Source organism: Schistocerca gregaria, chromosome 3, assembly GCF_023897955.1.
Source record: "Schistocerca gregaria isolate iqSchGreg1 chromosome 3, iqSchGreg1.2, whole genome shotgun sequence".
Taxonomy (NCBI): Eukaryota; Metazoa; Arthropoda; class Insecta; order Orthoptera; family Acrididae; genus Schistocerca; species Schistocerca gregaria.
In genome coordinates, this window is record NC_064922.1 from 224,278,453 (window position 1) to 224,299,804 (window position 21,352).

General features: G+C 41.1%; 1 protein-coding gene across 2 annotated transcripts in view; it reads left to right on the forward strand.

Moving 5' to 3' along the window:
- Positions 1 to 21,352, forward strand: part of LOC126354543 (uncharacterized) — a 426,012-nt gene that overhangs the window by 42,726 nt on the left and 361,934 nt on the right. The window lies entirely within an intron of this gene.

A 21,352-nucleotide genomic window follows, 5' to 3' on the forward strand; every position in this document is an offset into this window, starting at 1 on the left:
CAATGACTCAACTTGAAGGAATGCTAATATTTCATATGCCACTACATTGTATATGTGTGGTTTCTGTTCTTTCAGATATGTCCGAAAGCAAAGGCACCATTTTGATCTAACAGCCACTATGAACTACGCCACAAAGGAACTACAGACTTCAGACTTTTGCTGCGAGCGGGCATTGATTTAAATCAAAGTGAAAAGTTGAAAGTGCGTGCCAGGCCAGGATTCGACCGTGGGTACCTTGATTACTAGATAGTTAATCTGACCACTGAGCCATCTGGACACATCGCATCTGCACGGATTATTCTAGCACACCTTCTGTCAGATCCAAATTCTCACACATTAAGAACTTAGTGCTCCTTGCCCCTGTCCTCTTTACTCGCGGCATTTGGCTGATTTCCCTAAGAGTTCGGACCTGGTGAGCATCTTCACTGAAGAGAGCATTGGCTGAAAGAACAGACATATATATATATATATATATATATATATATATATATATATATATATATATATATATATATATAAGGCAGGGATGGCTAATGATCACTTCAGTGCAGACGTATGGCAGGTTCGATCTGTTAGGCGAAACGGCGAAGTGCCGCAAGTAATAAAGATAATGAGCAAGATCACTACCTTCGTAGTGTGTGGATAATTTGAGAATTTAGGTCTGACGGAAGGCGTACTTGGGTAGTTCATGCAGATGCGATGACTACTGTGTCCTAATGGCTCAATGGTGCCAGCACGGTAGTTCAGCATGTTCGGTCAGAGGGCTGCTCGCCCTCTGTAACAAGAAACCTGAGTAAAGGAATCAACGATCAACTTCTACGGATGTCTTGTGACGTCCACCCAGACCAAACGCAACGAACAATAGCGAACAAAATGCAGGGAAAAAAAATTGTCAGCAAGTATCATTAGTAAGCATGAGGCCCAGGTTCGAACCCCAAAGCCTGACAAATTTTCATGTTTTGCCATTGATTTAAATCAATGCCCACTCACAGCCATTGTGTCCTTTGTGTCTTGTCACTTCTTCCTCCCTCTGCGAAAATCCTTGTGTTCCTTTCCTGCTAAATATCAACTTCAGCAACTATTGTTGTAAATATAATGCAATGTTTGCTTTTTTATAGTTGCCACTGCTCTGCATTGTATCAACAACATTAGCACTGTTATGAGTTACTCGTCGACTAAACAGTTCACTTACGCTCAATAGCTTTATGAACCACTGGATACCTCCTGTGAGTACATCCATCCCGTTACCTGTTGGCATCAGCCGCCAATTATGTGGTTGTGAGACAATATGTAGGCCTCGAATGCTGTGACTTCACTTCTCAGCGATCCCAGTTGCTGGAGGAGAACAATAGCGCGCAGTATATGTGCGCTACTGCACGTCACCAGAGAGAAGACCACGTCTCTAGTCGCTGCAAGCTTCAGGCCACGAACACAGCTGAGCGGTATCGTCACTTCGATAGAAACCTCCGCGAGCTATAGGTGGCGGATTTTTAAAATCCTCGGAAAGGCTGCAAGCAACAAACGTCAAATTGCCGTGAAGTGTACCACATGGTTGGCAACTGAAGCGAATAGCGTTTCAATTAGGTAGGAATAACAGTACGTACATTCTATATAAAAGTTAACTTTATACAGGGGGCAGCGTATTTAGAAATCACATTTGAATTTGATTCATTGCGAGAAGAACATACTGAGCCTGTTGTCAGATAAAACTTATACCTTTATCTGCCATAATTCGACAGTGGCACGATCATGGGCTATTGACACTAATTTTATCTCACCGTAATATTACTTCACTATGGTTCAAATGGCTCTGAGCACTATGAGACTTAACATCTGAGGTCATCAGTCCACTAGAACATAAAGCTACTTAAAGCCAACACACATCCATGAGGCAGGATTCGAACCTGCGAGCGTAGCGGTCGCGCGGTTCCAGACTGTAGCGCCTAGAACCGCTTGGCCACCCCGGCCGGCTTGCTTCACTATTGTTGGTTGTAATCCCACTACTACCATGAAACTGTGGATTCAATATGTTCATGTTCAGAGCGACCATACTCAACGTCATGCAAGATCTAAGGAGGCCCACCCTATTATCACCAGCACTTCAGATTTCCCTAGCGGTGCAAGAACGTACAGCCATTTCTGGGAATAGTTTGTTTTTAGCAAAATAAGTATCGATACGGACTGTGTCACCTCGTGGGATAAACCACGGTTAGCAAGGTGACACAGACAAATAAAAAGACAAATAAAAAGAGCTTTACTGAATTTAAGTACATATATACACTCCTGGAAATGGAAAAAAGAACACATTGACACCGGTGTGTCAGACCCACCATACTTGCTCCGGACACTGCGAGAGGGCTGTACAAGCAATGATCACACGCACGGCACAGCGGACACACCAGGAACCGCGGTGTTGGCCGTCGAATGACGCTAGCTGCGCAGCATTTGTGCACCGCCGCCGTCAGTGTCAGCCAGTTTTGCCGTGGCATACGGAGCTCCATGGCAGTCTTTAACACTGGTAGGATGCCGCGACAGCGTGGACGTGAACCGTATGTGCAGTTGACGGACTTTGAGCGAGGGCGTATAGTGGGCATGCGGGAGGCCGGGTGGACGTACCGCCGAATTGCTCAACACGTGGGGCGTGAGGTCTCCACAGTACATCGATGTTGTCGCCAGTGGTCGGCGGAAGGTGCACGTGCCCGTCGACCTGGTACCGGACCGCAGCGACGCACGGATGCACGCCAAGACCGTTGGATCCTACGCAGTGCCGTAGCGGACCGCACCGCCACTTCCCAGCAAATTAGGGACACTGTTGCTCCTGGGGAATCGGCGAGGACCATTCGCAACCGTCTCCATGAAGCTGGGCTCCGGTCCCGCACACCGTTAGTCCGCCTTCCGCTCACGCCCCAACATGGTGCAGCCCGCCTCCAGTGGTGTCGCGACAGGCGTGAATGGAGGGACGAATGGAGACGTGTCGTCTTCAGCGATGAGAGTCGCTTCTGCCTTGGTGCCAATGATGGTCGTATGCGTGTTTGGCGCCGTGCAGGTGAGCGCCACAATCATGACTGCATACGACCGAGGCACACAGGGCCAACTCCCGGCATCATGGTGTGGGGAGCGATCTCCGACACTGGCCGTACACCTCTGGTGATCGTCGAGGGGACACTGAATAGTGCACGGTACATCCAAACCGTCATCGAACCCATCGTTCTACCATTCCTAGACCGGCAAGGGAACTTGCTGTTCCAACAGGACAATGCACGTCCGCATGTATCCCGTGCCACCCAACGTGCTCTAGAAGATGTAAGTCAACTACCCTGGCCAGCAAGATCCCCGGATGTGTCCCCCATTGAGCATGTTCGGGACTGGATGAAGCGTCGTCTCACGCGGTCTGCACGTCCAGCACGAACGCTGGTCCAACTGAGGTGCCAGGTGGAAATGGCATGGCAAGCCGTTCCACAGGACTACATCAAGCATCTCTACGATCGTCTCCATGGGAGAATAGCAGCCTGCATTGCTGTGAAAGGTGGATATACACTGTACTAGTGTCGACATTGTGCATGCTCTGTTGCCTGTGTCTATGTGCCTGTGGTTCTGTCAGTGTGATCATGTGATGTATCTGACCCCAGGAATGTGTCAATAAAGTTTCCCCTTCCTGGGACAATGAATTCACGGTGTTCTTATTTCAATTTCCAGGAGTGTATATATCAAAAAAGGGCTTCATATAGTCCTCACTAGCGCCTCAACTGAAGCAGCAGGATTGAAACGTAATGACGCGGGATTTTCATCGTAAGCAACCCAAAACTAAGACTTTTTATGGGTCCATTATTGTGATCAATGGTACGTGGGACCTCGGCTGTTCACTTACGTACTACAATAAACCACATATAGCCGTTTTTTTTTTCAATTTATTTTAATATATGATAACAGGTTTCAGTGAATCTGGACACCATCTTTAGGTCTTAGATGATGCTGAGGGTATGAACTCACATCGATACACGATCCCATCCATGGCCAACATGTGTGAACTGGCTTCCGCGGAAAATTGTAACAGCGATGTTGTGTCTACAAGTACAGAGAATCACTGTTGGAGTATTCCGCGGAAGCCAGTTCACACATGTTGGCCATGGATGGGATCGTGTATACGATCTGAGCTCACCATCTCAGCGTCAGCTATTGCCTGAAAATTATGTTCTAATTCACCGAAACCGATTGCCATATATTAAAATAAGTCGAAAACGACGGCTGCGGGTGTTTTACGTTATTGCGTAAAACTAAAACAGTTTCACTTCAATTGTTTGTTTACAGTGTCTTCAACGATATTTAGGCATAATTACAGCTAAAATTGTCGTATGTCACATCACGATTCGGTTGTAGGACACCACCATACGAAACAATTTTGACCACAAGGGGGAGTAAAAAGTGAAATATAAACAACAAACGATCTGTATCTGAACGCGAACAGCCGTCTGGTGCTAAACCCGTCGATTCGAAAGTGGTAACCGTGCTATTTACGCAAATAAATAGCATTATTAAAAGTGGCTGCAAGAATCGGTCTGTATTTTGAACGCAGCCAGTGTACAAAACTATCAGTTTTCGACAAAATCGCGTCTTCAAAAAGATAATGCAAGACGTCCATAAAGAGGGCGTTGAACTGTTACCCTAGCCAACAGGTTCCCCAACCTCTCAGCCACTAAAGGTGACGTCACGGGTCGCCGAGATATTGGAATATCTATTCCTTAGTACCACAATTGATGTACTTGTGACACAGAATAACGGCAGTGTTTGAAATGAATAGTGGCAACCATGGGCAGGTGGCAGCACTGCGGGTTCGGGACAGTTAGCCAGTAAACAGTCCGCCATTTCAGTAGTAATGGATTAGTGGAACGGACAACAACATGCTTTATCCATAAAAATGTTTTATAAAAACAACGATAGTTAGGTAGCGGCGCAGAGGGAGTTTCGACGTTTTTATAATTTAGGACGGCATGATGCCGTTCCTTCGAAATACGCGATAAAATGTTGGATTAATAACTTTGGGGAGACTGAATCTGCCCTTCAAACATAACAATTCCGTTACCATTCGATTTCTAGCCACATTAGAGTCACAGTTGCTTCCAGAGGTAGCAGCTAGGTGTAATAAATTTCGCATACCTCCATGTCACTCATAAATTTATTCACGTATTCTTATTACTAAGCTGTATAAACACAACAGGTAAAACTTAATTATTTTCAATCCTTCTTTGTGTTGATATCTTAATATCCAGCAGCATATTTTAAACATTAAGTAGCAAAACTATAAATTAAAATTAAGGCATACAGCAAATATCAGAAATGTATAATTAAGTACAGTATGGCAGAACGCTGGGTGCCAATAAAATGGTAAACTCTCATATGTTGGTTGCCAAAGATATAATACTTTCTAATACAGTGAGGAATTTGTTATCATGTATTGACGCCATGGACTCTACCGTTAGAGAAATGTGTGAGTGACTCACATGCTGATAGACTGGGATTGTCTGACAGCCCGGTTCCATAAAGCGAATTCTGCACTGCAGCCTCAGTGAATGATTAACTGCCAAGGACGTCATAATCTGTTGCCAAAATTCGGGGAATACAGGCTGCCTCAATATTTCAGTCAATTCTAAATTGACTGTGGCTGCACATAAACTTATTCGAAAGCTCACCGAACTAACATGCTAAAAGGCTTTACCTAGGCCATAGCGTACCACTTGACAAGCAAGAATAACTATCTGAACGCCAAGTTTAATCATAACGGATGGAGCAAAATAAAGAACTGTACACACATTAAATTTATTAATGCATACAATACAAAATAGTTTTGCACGCTGAAAACATTTGAAAATCGTGTTGTCCTATAAACAAAAATAACTTTCGCAGGCAAGAAAATTTGATTTTGTGTCTTTTAACATATAATAATAAATGACGTCTTGCCTGGCATAGCGTGTTCTTACAGCACAGGGTTTCTCATGTTCGAGACACATGTGCATATTGAAGTCACAGCCACACCAAATGAGTAAAAAACACTATCTAATGTGCATATATCAACTAATATCAAAATAATCGCGAGACAGTTTCCTTTCAGACACCCAGGTGTATCATTATCCAAGAAATCAAATACACACGCAGTAATAATGTAAGTGGGAAGTGTTCTCGAATGTTCCATTGCTAGTTGTGATTAAATATTTATTGAAAAAACTAATACCATCGAATTTATTTATTTTCATGTACTACATAGTAGACGATATGTTTCTGAGATTACCGGCCTGTGTCGCCGAGCGGTTCTAGGCGCTTCAGTCTGGAAGTTTTGTTTCTGACATTACCATGTTCAACATTCTGAATTGTAGAAATATCATACTATATCACATTACATCATTTATATTCGCGTGCCTACACATAGTAATGTGCACCGGTATACTTTCTTATGACCTCCTGTACACTTACGTATCTCTAAAGAACAAAGGAGACCGAACAACATATGCACATATATATCTGTAGTACCCATCGCCACCAAAATTCGTATAACTTACCTGACAGGTATTATAGTTTTGTGCCATTTTCACAAACATTACATTATTCTGTCACTGCTTGAAACCACTGCTTACCTCCTCCCAGTTAATATGCGATTCTTTTTCCCTTAAAACTTCTTTAAATATCGCACAGGGCTCTAAAAAGATATCCTAGGGATTTCCATCATATTTAGTGTTGAAAATAGCCTAGTGCAAGTGCAGAACATTTTTCCTTGCTCATGCATTTTTATTCATCTACTGATGGTTGATGGGATTTCCGCTCACTAATCTATGTATCTGTGTGACAAATTTATTATTCTTTGAGTATAATGTCTTCTTTCAAGTGTGAATTGCAATGGTATTCGTTGGCGCTAATGTTTCAGGCAGCGGTTGTGTTTTTCTGGACCTTGTTGAATTCTTGTTGCCGATAGACAGAGAGTTATGCCGTTGTGAGTATCATACACGATGATTAATTACTATCACCATTTTGTCGTTTCTAGTTAGTGATAATAGATACTATTGTCACTGAATTAAATTTTGTAATCAGATAAATCCCACGCAACGTTTTACATACAAGTTAAATTAGTGTAGGCTCGCAAAGTACAAGAGAGAGAGAAATACACCTGCATCAATAATTCTGTGGCTTATGATCGTTTTTATTTAATTTTTGTGGTTCATGTCGGATCAATATATGTTCTCTACGGTACGTTTGTAAAGTTATCGTTTTGTTGGTATTTACTTCTTATGATGTAGAGAGCGTGGGGTCTTGTAGTTTGGTTTGACAGGGTCACTCCGCTGGTGAGGAAGTTGAGTGGCCAAGTCTGTGGGAAAACTAACTACATTTCTGTTCCTTTCTAAACTACAAAAAACAATCTGATTCATTGGTACGTGCAGGTGGTTCTAAACATATATTATGAAACTGAGATGATGGACGTGCTTTTATTCAATAAAAAAGGTTATCATTATAATACTTGTATATTTAAACAAAGCTCTTCAACTTCGTCGAGAATAGCCTTGATAAAAGCATGGGTGTAGTTAATAAATCACCATACGCATCCATTAACAAGCATGAAACATCGGTCGACAATAGAAGTGACAAAAAATGTTGTGGACGGCGGGCGGGGATAAGGTTGCGATGTCTTTTTACCTCATAGAGCTTTCGAAGGTAGCTCGCAGCATCCAGTTAACTGCTACAGTGTTTCTCCTATGAAGAATCGCTCGCGCCACATTAGAAGAGCGACGCTTTATCGCCGTTGTCAGTACGAGTCTGAGTCCAACGTAATGAGTGATCGGCAGAGCAGTGACAAGCTGTAGGCTGCAAGAGCCTGGAACCGAATGCAATAATCATATTTAGAATGCAATGCTGTCTTCCGAACGTGTAGCCTCTGATGTCCGAATAAAGAAAAATGGTGCTGAGATGGCTGCGTGCCGAAGCTTTATGACCCAGGTGTGGCCGGTACTTAGTAAGCTTCAGATTTTGAAAAGTACGTCTCATGCCAATTGTTGATAACGGCACCGGTTAATTTCTACCTGCTGGGAAACAGAAGCAGATAATGCCTTCGTTCCTAAGAGGTTTCCCATTCTGGCTATGATTTACACTCTCATTTTTGTTTGTTTGCATGTAAACTTACACATACATCGACAAAAGATAATATAAAAAAAGAATGCACCAGATTGTTAACAGTAACTACAGGATCAATATTCCAAGCGAATATAAAACTGAATTTAATTGATTCGGAACTCTTTCTTCGTTGTTTGAGTTCGTGGAAGCGCTCACGTGCTGGTCTCCGCACACGGTGAGCCTGACTTGTGATACATCCCGAAACCGGCGTGCTAAACCTCGTTGCTGTCCAAGCGAGTTTTACGTGTAATTATCATTCATTTACGTATTTTTGTATTTCAGTCGCATGCGTTACAAGCTTATCGTGTAGGCAATAACTGTGCTTGTTGAGCGAAGGGTGGTTTGGTGTTAGATCATGTTTGCAACATTGTTTCCGATCATCTGTTGTTAACTATTTACACCTGCATCGCAGCTCCTAGCTTATCTACGTCAGCGAGAGCTATAAAAACTTTAGTACCTATGTCTTTCAGGGCACTATACACCAGAATACTATATACGGTCATGAGGACATTGAAGGAAGAAGTGGCGGTATTAATTTCAGCATTTTCTCTTACAGTCGATATGCACTGTAAATTTTCGCAGCTGGGATTGAGTCACTTAAGATTTTGGAGAGAAAACATGGTAGTCTTTAATTGCAAAATCTACATTCAAAGGCGACTATGTTATCTTTTGAAAAAGGTACTTTGTCTTAGGTATGGAAACGTACGTTTAATACACGAAATGTGCTAAATAATTATGTGGTATTGTCAGTGACCCCTTCCTTGGAAGACTATACTCGAAGGTACTTAAAGATCTCGTAGGAAAGAACGCAAGTCACAAGATGCAAGAAGAACAGATAGAGAAAGCACAAACGTTGGACTAATGTGGAAAAAGTTGAAATAGAGTGGGATAAATCATTACTAACATCCGTTATGGATGTGTACAAAACTATCACATAGAGAGTAAGGATTTGGAATAATGAGACAGAATAATTCGATGTGAATAAGGGTCTACGGTAATGATGTGTGGTGTCACCAACACTCTTGAAACTGTCCCTAGGAACAATCCCGCAGGCTAAGCATAGCAAATGCGAGGTTACGGGAGTATCAGTAGAGGACAGCAAAACAAATGGCCCTATTTTGCAGGTGGCCAGATTGTATTAGCAGGAGTTGAAGGTGATTTGCGCTTTATGGCAAGAAAGCTCCAATAGGAAAATAGAAGTACTACAAGCTATCTGAAGATGAAGATGAGGAAAGGTGAGTACTTCGTCGTTGGAATGGGAAAATAATTTGGAGGTAATATTGTGGATCACGAAAAGGCAAAATACTTCGGGATCTTATTGAATAAAGGACAAAAAAGTGTGGGAACAGCAACGAAGAAGAGAATGTACAAGACCGTAGTTCCGGGAGCAGTTCTGCACGAAGCAGAAGCCTGGGACGTCAGCCAAAAAATAAGAATAAATTGCTTGGCATTAACAGGGATTACTTCTCCAATTCCAGTATATTCAGTAAAATCACCATTTCAATTGTTCATTGAACTGGCGACGAAATTCTCTCCCACCAGGAATATATGAAGCTTCTAAGGCGGAAGCATTAATGAGTGGTTCCTTCCTCGCAATATTAGACGCTCGGCTGAATGTTATAATCCGGCACGATATATACGAACCCCGTTGATTGCAATTCCTATGTGCCTATTAAGTCTCGGAACACCACGTGCACCGAATAGCTCGATCGCTGGTCGTATAGTACACATATATTAACAATAGAACGTAAGTAGCCATTTTAACGTCTTTTGTTGTTAATCCGACACAGAATATTTGCTACGTTTTAATCCATGCCGCTTATAGAAAGCTATATGAGGTACGGAACATAGAATGCTATTTTATTTTTAAAGTGGCAGTATCAGTTGAAATTCTCCTCGCTACCATTATTGGGCCATCATCATAGGCTAATATTCACGCGCTGGTGCAGAGGAAGGGGCGTTACTGGCTGAACTCTTATGGATACTTCCAGGATGACATTTCACCCTGCAGCCGTTTGTGCGCTGATATGAAACTACCTGCCAGATTAAAACTGTGCACCGGACCGAGATTCGAACTCGGGACCTTTGCCTTTCTCGGGCAAGTGCTCTGCCATCTGAGCTACCCAAGCACGACTCTTGGCCTCTCCTCACAGTTCTACTTACGGCAGTACCTCGTCTCCTACTTTCCAAACTTAATAGAAGCTCTCCTGCGAACCTTGCAGAACTACACGAAACATCCCCCGGCTGTGGCTAAGCCATGGCTCCGCAGTATCGTTTCTTCCAGCAGTGCTAGTTCTGTAAGTTTCGCAGGAGAGCTTCTGTGAAGTTTGGAAAGAAGGAGACGAGGTACTGAAGGAAGTAAAGCTGTGAGGACGGGGCGTGATTCGTGCTTTTGGTAGCTTGGATGGTAGAGCACTTGACCGCGAAAGGCAAAGGTCCCGATTTCGAGTCTCGGTCCGGCACGCAATTTTAATATACCAGGAAGTTCCCTATGGATACTATTGGTGGCCAATCGTCACTGGATAGAGAGACTCTGTCCACCTCCGTAGCTTAGCGGTAGCGTTTTCACCTTCCACACAAGGGGCCCGGGTTCGATTCCCGGCAGGGGACTGGGTGTTTGGTGTCTTTCATCATCATTTTCATCACCATTGACCCGCAAATCACCGAAGTGGCGTCAACTAAAAAGGACTTGCAATACGGCAGCCGAGCTCCCCCGCCTGGGGCCTACCGGTCAACAGTGTCATTCCATTATTTCATATCGTTTTTCAGACACTCTGTTCCACACTCTCGAGATTAGCCGAGTGTTCTAAGGCGGTGCAGTCATGGTCTGTGAGGCCGGTCCCGGCGGAGGTTCGAGTCCTCCCTCGGGCATGGGTGTGTGTGTTTGTCCTTAGGATAATTTAGGTTAAGTAGTGTGTAAGCTTAGGGACTAATGACCTTAGCAGTTAAGTCCTATAAGATTTCACACACACATTGGAGAAGGGTTATTGATTGAACTTGCTCCTGCTGCGACGGCCGGGGTGGTCGAGCGGTTCTAGGCGCTACAGTCTGGAACCGCGCGACCGCTACGGGCGCAGGTTCGAATCCTGCCTGGGGCATGAATGTCTGTGATGTCCTTTGGTTAGTTAGGTTTAAGTAGTTCTAAGTTCTAGGGGACTGATGACCTAAGAAGTTAAGTCCCACAGTGCTCAGGGCCATTTGAACGTCCTGTTGCTATTGGTTGGCCATCATCATTTGCTATGTGTGAAACGGACATAGCAGGAGATTGGGAGTGTTTATTCGAAGTATTATTCTCCACCGAGGTGACTTACAGCGCGTTGTTTGCACTGCTCGCGCACGCGGCCGCATCTTTACTTCCTTGATGACGGAGAGCCACGGTGCCGGAAGCCTGTACCCGTCCTCTCTACTGATAATACAAGCATTCTTGGAAATTGCAACCGCTTCTCGGAACTTTCTTCCGCAAATGTTGGTTTCTTTTGTCATCACACTTAGGTTATTAAAATCGTTGTCTAAGCCACATTTTCTCATGATTTTCCGCTACTGTCGATTTTACACTTCGCCGTTCATGTTCCTTGATGCATTCTTTAACAGTTCTTCCCGTTTTGCCTACATACACTTTTACACAGCCATATGACACTTGATAGACGCCTGCATTATGGAGGAAATCAGGTACATCCGTTTTTCGTCGGATTTTTTTTTATTTGTTTCGACTGACGAAAGATGTCTGGATACCATTTTCCTTAAAATTCTGCTTATGCGGTCAGTGAACCCAGGAACGAATGGTAACCTGTGAGAAGGCGGTTCCTCGTTATTCTTATTAGCGTGATTAACATTCCATCTACACGCCCTGTCGATTGAATAATTTGTCATTTGCCTTCATTGTCCTCTTTAAAAAATCCAACTCTGATTCCGGGTTGTCGTCATCGCTGATACGGAAGTCACGTGAAGACAGAGAGATTTTAACTTCAGTGACAACGGCCACGAAAGCCTGCAGCCTTACATAACTTTGTATGAGTTTTCCAATTCCAGTATAGATGACTGTGAACACAGTCGTGAGTTGGCCGCAAAGAGAACACACTAACTTAGCAGGTTCGAACTACATTCACGGTGTGTATAATACATAACTTTTTTCAATAAATCATTCTGAAATTTGCCATGTAAGTATTTGCCGCTCACAGTTAAAAAACATATTCTATTTTCAGTCATTGATTGCTATGATTTGTGTAAATTTCTTGTATTTAATCTTTTTTTATTTGCTCTTTGTATAGGCCTAATCCCAATAAATTTGTTGCAAACAAACAAAATTAATTTTAAGTAGAATAAACCCTCGAGTCACAACAATATTCATCTTTACAAATTGCTCTCGAGTCACTGGATTCTCTGATACGAATACTGACCGATCTTCATTGGCACGCATCTTTATACATATGAGGAATTATAATTATTAGAACTAGATTAAAATATTAAGGCATAGACATCTATCTGTCCAAGTTAGGTCGAAAAAGACAACAGTGCTACCGCCTACATTTGTAATCAACCCAAGTCAGTGACAAGAGGGAAAGTCATCGACCACATCCTCATAGCATTTGTGCCATACGTAGTCAATACCCAAAGAGGAACTTAGTCAACTTCAAAAAAATTGTGCTAGAGCTGTATCATGCACACTTACTCGTATTTAATACTCTTTACGTTCCCTGATTTATTCCACAACAAAAAATTTTAAATACACACCTTTTAGTTAACAATGCTAATATTCGGAAGACATGTAAACGAAGTTATTGTGATTGACGTTTTAGTGAGAACAATAATGACAGGAAAAAGATTATTGATTAATTTCTTATTGTGTGTAGTTACTACTATAACAACGACAATTATGTTCTTTTCGTTCTACAATTTATTGAAAGGAAACGACGAAAATGGAGGAAAGATTACAATTTGTTGCTTATCAAGAGCGAGCACAAACTCGAATGGGAAAAGAATAGCGATAAATAAACGGCAGAGTCCCGTAGAGGATTTGAACACTTCTCCTCCACAATGCTAAACTAGGACTTCAGTCACTGCACCAACTCGCTAGGTAACAGAAATAGAAGTCCATGAAGGGTAGTCTGTCGCATTCTGCTCCCTATGTTACGTTTCCAGTACTGCTACAGTTCTGCCGATAATGTGCTTTACTCGTTGGGCAAAACAGGGCATATTTGACACAGGGAGTTATCCTCGTTTCATATTTGCATAAAGTAGAATTATAGAGAATACAGTCTTAACCAGTCACACACTGTGACAATAAAATATGGTAACATTAAGACCAAATATGAAAAATGATCTGAAGAAGTCCAGTACAACCAGAAAACTGTCAGTTTGTAGTAATGTAATAGCGATGTACAGACAGTAGGTAGACTAAGTCTACTTCTACTCTCGTTGGATTGAAGTTTGAAGTTGTGGGTGATTCGAAAGGTATACGAGGAATTACCGTATTTATCAAACAACAAAATAAGGAAAAATGCATTTTGCACCGTGCTGACCACATTTGTGTTCCATTTCCATCATTGATCAGAATTATTGAAACTGTAAGGAATGGTCAGAATTACTGAATGGTGTAAAGAAAAACGTGTTTTGAGATATAGAAGTAAATTACAGTGATAAAGATGAAAGAGATGCACAAAGATTAGAAAAGAAAACTAATAGGATATGTACTGGTGATACAGGTGAAGGATGGAACAGGCAGATTTTGACGAAATTTCTGTAAATTAATGTAGAACATTGTAGTGAGTTTCTTCGCCGGACAGATACATAAATACAGATGGCATTACATATTTTTCTTAAACAATTTAGTACTCGGAAATTCAAGCTTCAGTATTGAAACCAAACAGGTTTTATCTTTTACAGATCGAGTAACACATGCTCTGTACTTCATGTTCCAATTTTTTATGACATCATGCAACAAGAAATAACGGTCTGACAATCTGATAGTGATCCATATGAAACCAAGCTACAACCACAAATTTTACACACTGACTACAGCTCAGGAAAAGAGGACAAAACTCAAAGACTTTAGATAACCACTGCAAAATTACAGATCTACTTCACATACAAGTTCAAACCTGACTTGAGCAACCTAACTGTGTTAACAAAATTTTGACGTAATCCAGGTACAATATTTCCACCTGTAGTAAATTTGCTTTTTTGGTAGGTAGTTTATTTTTTAAAGTTTAGGGGGATAGGAACTCGTGAATGACACTACCCCTGATTTTCGATCCGAAATAAAATTGCCAAAATAAAATTTCTATTAAAGTTTTATGAGTCGCCAAAAGAAAGTGTTTTTAATGCAGTATTGAGAATGTAACTTTTCACGACCGTATCGGACAATATGGGTCAATTTACTACAGAAATAACAAAGTTGGATAATTTTTTAGATTTAACAGAGTGAATTCGGTTTTAGAATCCCTTTTTACCTAATTTTACAGTAGGCTGTGTAGACCTTCGTTTTCTCTTGATAGCTGCTGGTCAGGCTATTGTCCTCGTTGGTTTTCTCCCTCCGATTCTTGAAGTAGGAAGGTATGAAAATGATTTTTTTCTGACTCTTGATCTTGCTGTTTTTCATATTCATTTATTGCTTGTACTTATCTACGACCATACGAAATTGAGTTGCAGTGAAATCTGACATTATCGAATCTTCAAACTGGTCAGTACCATTTACAAGAATACATCAGTCACTTGCACTGTTTCTATGAACTGCTCTACGTGTTATCACAGTAAGAGATCTTAATTGCAACTGCTGCCGCTCTCGACTGGCGGAAGTCTATCAACGCTACCGCACCTCTTTGGTCAGAGGTAACAATGCCTTGTCTTCGCTGCTTCCGAACAAAGAGCGCGTTTACAAGAAAATTTATTTATTTATTTTAATATTAATTTACAAAAATGATAATTTAAATAATTAATTGTGTAATTCATTTGAATAAAAAATATAAACATTTTCCTTTTTGGTCATTTGCGTCAGTGGGTAGGGGTCTGTTCCACTACACACCTGATCAAGATAACATGTTCTTGAAACTATAACATAAATTATTGAACCTCGTAAATGGCGTTATGCTAAAGTTCAGTGCAGTGAACAGATTGAAATAGGAAAGTGAGTAGATAACATGGTTTAGTGACAAACTCTTAAAATTTAAAGTCTAAGCAAAGAAATAAGAAATAATATTAAACACAGGCACATAGACTGTATCTAGAGGAACGGATTTACTGTATTAAAAATACAGTCAATTCAATCAATAATGGGAGCCGCCACACAATCTCTCCAACGGCAAGGCGCACTCGCTCAAATACCCTCCCGCTCTCTGTACAAGAAACCATATGGCGGGAAGTTTTGAGAGACAGTCGAACCAACCAACAGGTAGGAGGCGTAGTAAAACAACAATAAAAACTATTGGATAAGGGCTAGCCGCGGAGAAGTCAATGATCATTTAATCAGTTTTAGCTAAGTAAAAAAGTAACTGCGAAACCCTGTAAAGGTAAAGAAGGGACTTACATAGTTTTCCTATACGTCATTAGGAATTTTATATACCAGCGGAGTGCAGTAGTTGAATTAAGAGATATAGAATGCATTAGCGTGTATCTTAAGGAACTAACGCCGCAATTGCGAAAATCCAATCTAGTTCGTTTGAGTACAGGAGCAGCCCTCAGCTCACGGTCGAAACGTTAACATTGGTGAGATCTGACGAACTACCATAATTTCTTGATACTGTCTACAAGAAACGTAGCCGTAATAAGAATTTCTTAGTAACATCATGACAAACATCAATAGTTTGCAACGTTTATGCAGACGTCAGTGAGGTGGCACAGGGGTTAACACACTGGAACTGCATTCGGTTTAAACCCGCGTTCGCCCATGTTGATTTATTTTTTCCGTGATTTCCCTAAATCGCTTCCGGCAAATGCTGGAATGGTTCCTTTGAAAGGGCACGGCCAACTTCCTTCCCCATACTTCCGTAACCCGATGGGGGCGATGACCTCGCTGTTTGGGGATCCTCTCCCAAATCAACCAACCAACCTACCAGCAGACGACCAAGGAAAAAGACCGCACCGACGTGCCGAAAATCGGATCTCTAAACACTTGATAGTCGGTTTAGCGGAGTGGTCAGCGCGTCTTATTTCCATGCAGAGGGCCCGCGTCGATACCCGGTCGCGTCAGAGATCCTCTACCCTAGAGAGCTGGGTGTTCTGTTGTCCTCATCATCATCTCATCATTGTCGACTTGCAAGTCCCCGAACGTGGCGTTAACTGAAAAGACTTGCAACTCGGCGGCGGAACTTTCCCAGGTGGGGACACCCGGCCATCAATGCCACATGTTGATTTTATTACACCATCTGTGAAAGGTCGCAATCAAACTTTGCGGCTGTTCCTTACTTTTAAAGATATACTCACTCTATGATGTATGCTACGTTTTCCAATGGTTCTGTTTGCTCCTCAAGCGTCACAACACCAATACCTGTCCTGAAACGATGACTTCTGCATCTGCAGTTTCATCGTTTTATGGATAATATTATCATGTGTTCTTCGTTTTCAAACGATCCATTGAAATGTCCATCTAACCTAAACTCGCCTTGTGTGTGTTTTTTAATCTCGTAATATGTTGGTAAAGAGCTTTGGCAGGTTTTTTGTTGCGTGCTCTTGAGTCTCTTGAAAGTCGCCGTGTTTATTTGCAGGCACTTTCGCCAACCTCCACAGCGTCTCTCCAACTCCACGTCGACTTAGTGTTACTAAAACTTTCTATAATAATTAGAATGACTAGAAAGAGTAATATTTACGTTCGAATCTCACCTAATACTTACCAGAGATGAGCACCCGTTTATTTCTTTCTTAAATACAACTTATACTATCGAATACGTAATATTCACAATCATAAGTTCCCTATGTCTGTATCGGAACAAGAACAAAATCAAAGCCATTAACATTACTTTCAACAACAGAGAAAATAAAAATAAGAGATAATTTAATTATAAAGTCTTATGCAAGGAGTAACGTCTTTGGTTATTACACACCACGGTATCTGACAAAGTTATTTCCGTAACAAAATGTGATATTACAACTCTCTTAAACAGTCGCTACCAAACTGACTTTGCAATTCGGGTATTACTCCTATATCAATAATAGTTTCGTTTGTGATACTTGTGTCGCTGTTTATACCAAGAAATCGATAATTTCATGGTGCCCTTACCAATATCAGAGTAACGGAAGTGTCCACTGCGTATGGAGGGAATAGTAAGGTAGCATATGTGCCTTCATCAGAATCAAAATGTATGCGGTGTCTATGCATACAGGAAATGAAAGTGCAGTAATAAAAATTACTAGCACTGTGTGTCATGATGATATCAAATCTGAACAACGTATGGAGAACGGTTCAAATGTTCGGACGAATGTGATCATAATGTAGGTAAAGAAAGCGTCATTAACTTAATACAATTTTTCCGTTTCTAGTTTATCAGACGACTGGCAAGCTGGTATCCCCCATTTTATGCGCAACAACAGTAGGGAAACAAATTCTGCAGTAGCGGACACACGGTAAATGACATCTCACAGGGATTCCAGCATTAGATAATTCTCCTAAGCTGTGGGCACAGTAGTATACTGAACTGACCACCATAAATTCATTTTTCTTCGAAGTATCTGATGAGTATCTCTCCTATACTGCCTGCGTCTGTATTTGATTTCATCTTCAACGTCGTTAGTAAAAACATGGTGTAAGTTCAATAGGTTGACTATAATTCTTATTTTTAGTTTTTGTCTTAAAGACAACTTGGTGTATATGAGTGTTTCGTCTTGAAGAAAAGCTTGCAGTAATACTTTGCAATAACGACAAGTAAGAGCACGCAAATTTTTTTGTGAAGGCTTATATTTTTATTTGGAATGCAATTTTATTCTATGGTTTTTACGTTTATGCACTTCAATAATCTCGTTTCTTAATACGAACAATGTATAATTTTATAGTTTCCCCTTTTGTTCTAAGTTAGCTTCTTAAAATGAACGATGTGTAATTTCATAATTTTGCCTTCTATTCTAAATTAGTCATTTTGCATTCTAGATAAATCTCAAAGTTTATTGAGAAAGCAACCATAAGCTTGCAATACTTGCGTTGTATCAGAATAGTTTTTAGTGTTGGTGTAGATGCAAAATATTACAGCCCATGTTGAACTGGAACGTAATAACGCATAAGGAGGTGATTACCTGACATGACCATTCAGTGCAGGAGACAATCTATAAATATGTACTGAAGCCTTCTTGTTAAAACGAATTTATTTCCCAAGATCGCTATGTTAAAAGGTTCCTATATAACTAGTTTCGGCAATACGTAACCGCAAAACCGACCAATAAGTCAAATCCCGTTTCATAATTCTGAAAATGCCGACTATGTAGCTTTCCCCTAAAGCAAATTTTGATACAAGTACGATGTAGCATAAATTTATTATTTTATATAATATTTTATGTCTTCGTCAGGACGCAAAATGTTTCCAAATTTTATCTCATGGCATATGCAGCCTTTTTGACATTTTACAGTGTTCCGTGTCTCCTTGATATATAAGGTATGGAAACTCTGTCGCTGTGATTACTTGGAGCATACTACTTTTACGGTTACATACCTTTCGTCAATTCCAATATTAAACAAGAGTGAAGACTGTGACCCTGTTACATTACTTGTAACTGACGTCACGCAGCGCAGACCGCCGTTTGGTGGCACCTCTCAGCACTAGCTTGCGTTATATTCCAAATCCAGTCATCAGTTACTCTCTCGCAGCCAACGTGGCATTATACCACGAACAGGCAAGACGCAGCATGTTCATGCAAGACAGATACATATAGTTTAAACTGCACATAGTATATGCGTTATGATACCAAACCTGGTATGTCATTGTAATGCCTCGACTTTCTTACAGTATGTTGTTATTTAAATTTGACTTATGAGAGGTATTCATTACTACCTGCTACCCACTTCTTCGCTCGCATCAGTAGTTTTGTTATGATGTTTGATGGAAAGTAAGCTAGTAATTTTACAGATGTCTTTTTATATAGTGGTGTAGAGACCTACGTATAAAAAATGTATGCAGTGCCGGTATGTAGGTACGAGATGAATGTGTTTGTGTTATTCTGCTGTCTGTCGGATCTGAAAGCACGCATTACATTTTAAAATTACATTTAAAAAATGTCTCGGTTCATTACATTCGTACAAAAGTAGAGTTTTTAGGGGTTTCGGTGGCTCATGTAGTACTGGCTGTAAGATTTTGCACCAGAGCAGCAGAGACCAACCGTTTCCCTTTTCCATTTTAATGCGTCATAGTGGCAACATATCCCCCTTTGATGATTAATTTACGGTTAACATAGTTAATGGATCATAATCAAATGCAGCCTCACAAAAAGCCTCCAACTTTCCACATCCAAAAGTACGACTCCCTGTACGTCATACAGCCTTTAATTCTTTCTTTACCGAATTTCGAAGTTTTGAGAAAAAAAATCTGCATTCGTTTTTACACTTATTTAGGTGCATAAATATAAAATTTGGTATAATCTTTTTTATATGTTTCATTCGAAAAATTTTTCAATGTTGCTTTTAAGCAACAGTGGTTCTTACATGTACTGACATCACAGAAACAAAATTCAATAAACATGGGTTCATTTAAGAAAAATATTGGTTTATACATCACATTTTACAGCTTAGAAGTCTATGAACTGCATTTTTATTATTGACAATGTGGTGATGACAAATTTTCCTTCGAGTAATTAACAAATTCAACTCTGTGTATTAGTAAAAATTTGAAATTTTTGTACTGCAAACATTTCACTGCTTTACTTTCACGTATCTTGTCAGACGTCTGTGTGTGTTGTATCTTCTCCTTATGAAGTTATTATATTCCATGAAATATGTGGAAACACTTCTTATTTACTGTGAGACACAGATGCACTTTACACTTGGTGCAAAAAAATTTGTGTAGTAGACTTAATGCATACTTTACGTCGACCTTTCTTCTCTAACATATCTGCAAAGTGTTCGAACCCATCAAAACGCACATTCATAACTGGAGCTGCACATACAGTTCTTTTTGTTGCAGGAGTCCTTGTCAACATTTCAGAACTTTGTCTTCCTCTCTTCTTTTGGGCAGCTGATTTCCCTGCAAGCAGAAGACCCGCAGCAATATTAGCTTGGAACTGCAGTAATGACATCTTTGAGGTTCTGCCACGTTGGAGCATATGACGTCGGTAGCCATCTATTGGTATATGAGTAGCCATCCATTGACAACTGCTACAGACAAACACCAGTACACAATGCGCATATACCATTCCGTGACCTCAAGTTGATACGGTATAGTTCTATCAACATGTCAGCATGGTCCACGCCCCCCAAATGTTTGTTGTACTTTTCCACTATGTAAGATCTAGGTACATGAATGAATTTCTTTTCAGATGCAGAGTAGCATCTACATGTTGCCATGGGCTCAACACAAGCACATGTTGACACGAAATTTATTCATTTTCTGTGAAACCAGCGTACTTAAGCTACATTGTTCGTTGTTTTCACTCTCCAGTCACAGGAGCCACGTCCAGTTTTCTTGAGCTCCACTTCAGTTTTCAAGGGACATTTGCCGATCCTGTCTGTCCCCTTTCTTTCAGGGCAATTTCTAATGGTATAGACGAAAACCAACTATCAGCAAACACTTTGAAATGCTGTTTCTCTCGCAATGTTTCCGTCAGTGCCAAAACAACATCCCCAGACACACCTAATCCTCTATCACTGCAGGTGTTTTTGCCAACATAAATTTCAAAGTCATACATCATGCCTGAAGCACCAGCTCTCGTAAAAGATTTGTAGCCCCACCCGTGAGGCTTATTTCTTACGTACTGTTTCAAACCGCTTCTACCCTTGAATGGTATTATATGTTCATCAACAGCTTGGTATTCTTCTGGGACTGAGCGAGGTGGCGCAGTGGTTAGCACACTGGACTCGCATTCGGGAGGACGACGGTTCAATCCCGTCTCCGGCAATCCTGTTTAGGGTTTTCCGTGTTTTCCCTAAATCGTTTCAGGCAAATGCCGGGATGGTTCCTTTGAAAGGCCACGGCCGATTTCCTTCCCAATCCTTCCCTAACCCGAGCTTGCGCTCCGTCTCTAATGCCCTCGTTGTCGACGGGACGTTAAACGCTAACCACCACCACCTATT